The sequence below is a fragment of the Corvus brachyrhynchos genome, unplaced genomic scaffold (assembly GCF_000691975.1).
Source record: "Corvus brachyrhynchos isolate BGI_N302 unplaced genomic scaffold, ASM69197v1 scaffold115, whole genome shotgun sequence".
NCBI lineage: Eukaryota > Metazoa > Chordata > Aves > Passeriformes > Corvidae > Corvus > Corvus brachyrhynchos.
Window position 1 is genome coordinate 18329315 of NW_008239553.1, and position 3749 is coordinate 18333063.

Below are 3749 nucleotides of genomic sequence, written 5' to 3' on the forward strand. Positions count from 1 at the left end.
TTAAATTCTTGAAGCCTAGAGACCCCATTCTGTGTACTTGTGCCTAAACAACTTAAAAGAGAAGCATCTGCTGCAGCTGACAAAGAAAATGATTTATTATTTACCACTTGCAACTGGTTGTATGCTGTAGGAAATCCAATAGCATATATGTAACGTGTTATTTTTTCACAATGTAAAAAAAATCTGCTGTCAGTGTACTGAAAGGAGGAAAGGGACAGATCAGATTGGAAGAAAGCACAATCTCGCCGTGTCAGAGTTTGAGGTTGGCTAATAAGCATTAATTAGATAAGCGTGATGCATAATAATTCCTGAAAAGGGTAGCCTTGATATATGTCTCTCCAGACTTAGTTTAGCCAGCGCTCACTCCCAGAGCTCTCCTTTAGGCTCGGTGTTGCAAAGTATTGCCTAAGGAGTTCAGGTGCCACAGACTTTTCCCTCTTTCTCTTAAACCGGGCGCAGGGGTGGTTGCTGAGCTGGTAATTTATTCACGTTTCCATACACGTTACCAGCAAACAGACTATTTTTGTGAAGGAAAAAATAAATCCAACCCAAAACAAAACCAAAATAATACCAATAAATCTCTAAAGTTGTCATGGATTGTATCAGGAGCGCTAAGGCCCCAAATATGTCTTTACCTTTGCCTGCTCCCCAGCCAGAGAAACCCTTTTGTTCACTGAGGATATCTGCTAGGCTAATCTTTGCACAGGCTTGTTCGGCACTGAATGCGAGGTGGTGGTTTGTTTGGTTTTGTTTTTCTTTTTGTTGTTGTTTTGTTGTGGGGGGGGGTTGGTGTTTTTTTGTTTATATGTCAAATCCTCAAGCTAAGCTTTTAGGATTTTTAAAATATGCACATTTCTAGAGTGATGCGGTGTCTTAGCGTCGTTTCTTTAGCGTTTCCTAATTTAGGGTGTTTATGGGGGACGGGCGGCCTTTATGGAATTAAGGAGCTATTGTTATATTCTTAGTTGATGTTTGAGGTGATTAACTTTGCTCGCGTAGATCGTAGGAGAAGAAATCTGCTCATCAAGAAACATCCAATTAGGACTTTAAGACTGCCTTCGCAAACATGTTTGAAGCATAATAAACAGTAACTCGAATTCTCAACGCGGATATTTGGCCAATCAAATTTTTGTCATATTTTAGATATCTGTCTATTGTTGCACTAAAATATCATCCGTTGTGTGGAATGTATTCTTACGAAAGGGTTTAAAAGAAAGTGAACAAAAGTGTAATTTTACTTAGATGGCACAAAACTACTGTTTGGGGGAGTGATAATATTTTAATCTGATACTTGAAAAAAACAGTTTAACCAGGACGTCATTTTGCTCTTTATAACTTCTTCTGATGATTATTAAGATTTATGTCAGAAATTATGATTCAGGTACACACCCCCTCACCACTTGTGTTAATATGAGGTCTCAATCACCATGTATTCACTATTCACTCAAGCAAAACTCCCACTGAACGCCGGTTACGTTTTCACTGAACCACATCAGAGTTTTGCTTAAGAAGGAACATTGAGCAAGACTCCTTCTTTTATTAGCGACTTTATTCTTTAATTGTTGTATTTTCCCTTAGGAGGGAAACAAACAAACAAACAAAAAAGTCTGCCTCTAGATAATCACGGCTATTGCACTTAATCGTGTGATCGAGAATAATACAGGCGCCCGAGAAAGTATATGCGCATACATCTTACGCGACTACAAATTCAGCATTGGTAATAAATATGTATACATACATATAGACACACACAGACTGCAGAGGTGTCTATCCATTGCACTAGTGTCTGTAGTAGCTCCTCTGCTTTTCTGTGCACTGAAATGTTCTTAATACCCCCCCTTTCCGCCCCGTGGTGAAGGTGCCTGGGTAAATGGATCAAAACCTGGTGGGCAACTGGGTTAGGAAGAGGTGAAGGTGAAGATCAATAGAGGTTTTAGGGCTGGCTGTGTCTGTTGTGCTGGGTTTGTGTGACTGTGCCCAGAGGGCGGAGTTCCTGCACATTCCTACCTCACCGGAGAACCTGCCCTCAACTCCACTTCAGCTACTCCAGAGAGATGGGACCCTCCAGAAGAAACCTGCCCAGCAATCCTTCCCGCCAGAAGGGTAGGTGCACTTCAAGAAAATCTTCCCTACCTCTTATCCCCACAGGCAGATCCATGTGATACGAATGAATAGAGATGACAGACTTCTGTCTAAACGTACTGTTTCCCCGTGCCCCCCGATAAGCAGATCGCCCGTGCAACCGAAGCACAGTTTCAAAGCACCAGTTACACCAAAACTGCGTGTGCCTAATGTCAGGATTTTCGCTCTGTCTCTTCTTTTTTTTTTTTTTTTTTTTTTTTAAAAAAATTTTTTTTTTTTTTTTTGGTCTCTTCCTCAAAGTGTTTCCTCCCCCGGCCTTCCCCCTCCCCCTCGGGTTCTTTCGTTTCAATCGGTAAGTTGGAAGTTTCTTCGCCGATTTAGCAGCTCTTGTGGTTAATCTGTAGGTATTTTAGCTTGTTTTGTTAACGTGCTCTTTATTTGCTTGTTTGCCACCAATGTCAGAGAAAGTCACACGGGTGCAATGTTGTGTTTGCCTTTTTTAAGATGCCAGGAGAAACTGCCTCTACCTGCAAGAAAGGCGCACGATGGCACTTGGGGATAGGAGTCCTCCGACGGCACCGGGTGAGTGCGGATTTTACTCCTCTTTTACACTCGAGAATCAAGTAAATACACGCGCGATTTTTGTCCGCTGGTACCAGAATGGGAGAGAGCTGCATTCCCGCAGATCCCTGAGCATGCTCTGCCTTTTTGGTCACAGCACAGAAATATTACGGGGGCTAGGCAAAATTCCCCTCCACCACTCATTTGGGGAGGAAATTTGGTCCTTTATCCATCTCTGCTATATGAAAGACGATTTTAGCATGGCGAGTATAGGCGGATTCCGTAATGAATTATTTCTAAAAATTCTGAGCCTGTCATTTGAGAAAAAGTTACAGGCTTATCGCACCTTTCGGGGTTGTGTAAAGAGTGCTAATATCCCTAAATTTCCAGGAAAGCAACTAAATGCCAAAAATTTTGGGAGATCGAGCAGAGAGACCTTGCAAAGAGCCGTACTGAGCTGGGTTTTGCTTTGAGTGCTCCAGCGGAGAAAATGTGCCCTTGCAAGCGATCACGGGCAACGTTCACGTCTGTGAGAGAGCTCCAGGCACTCTCCCTTTGTCTTCCCACTCCCCAAATTCTATGACTGTGTTCTGTATACGAGGAGATTTACGTGCCGAAATCTCGGAATAGGGGCGGAAGTTTAAACGACTGATTAAACTGATGTGCTCAGCGTTCTCATCCTTTCGGGTGGGGGCAGGCGCGCTGGTGCGTGGGCAGGACCCGGGATGGGGCCCTCCGTGGACCGACTTGTTCTTCTTTTGCTGTCCTGATGTGGCAGAGGGGAAGAGCCACGGCTGATGTCCCACCCGGCGATGACTTTGACCCCTTTGCTCCTGCCATTTTTGACCTCATGAAAATAATTAATTTTTTTGATATACAGCAAGTTGAGTTTTCCGTGACGCTGTGCTTGGGACACCTCAGCGCAGGGGCAGCGGTACCGAGCGCCTGTCTCTTTCGCATGGCAAAGCCCGACACCGGTGCACGGAGACGAGCGCTCGCACACGCACAGCACACGCCGGCGGTGACTTGTGACAGATGCGCCGGCGTGTTTGTATTGCCCCGCGCAGACCTGTCCGGGGATGGCCCCGTGGGTGTCGCGGGGCACC

The 3749-nt window shown here is 44.7% G+C and overlaps 1 long non-coding RNA gene across 3 annotated transcripts in view; it reads left to right on the forward strand.

The window, feature by feature from the left end:
- Positions 1 to 1739: 1739 nt before the first annotated feature.
- LOC108448571 overlaps positions 1740 to 3749 on the forward strand; it is a 10328-nt gene continuing 8318 nt past the window's right edge. Inside the window, exons 1-2 of one of the 3 annotated variants that reach the window (XR_001864508.1) lie at positions 1740 to 2103; positions 2587 to 2664. This is a non-coding gene — a long non-coding RNA (uncharacterized LOC108448571). Of the gene's footprint in view, positions 2104 to 2340; positions 2483 to 2586; positions 2665 to 3749 lie in introns of those variants that run through there. The other 2 variants (XR_001864510.1, XR_001864509.1) reach the window with 2 other exon arrangements.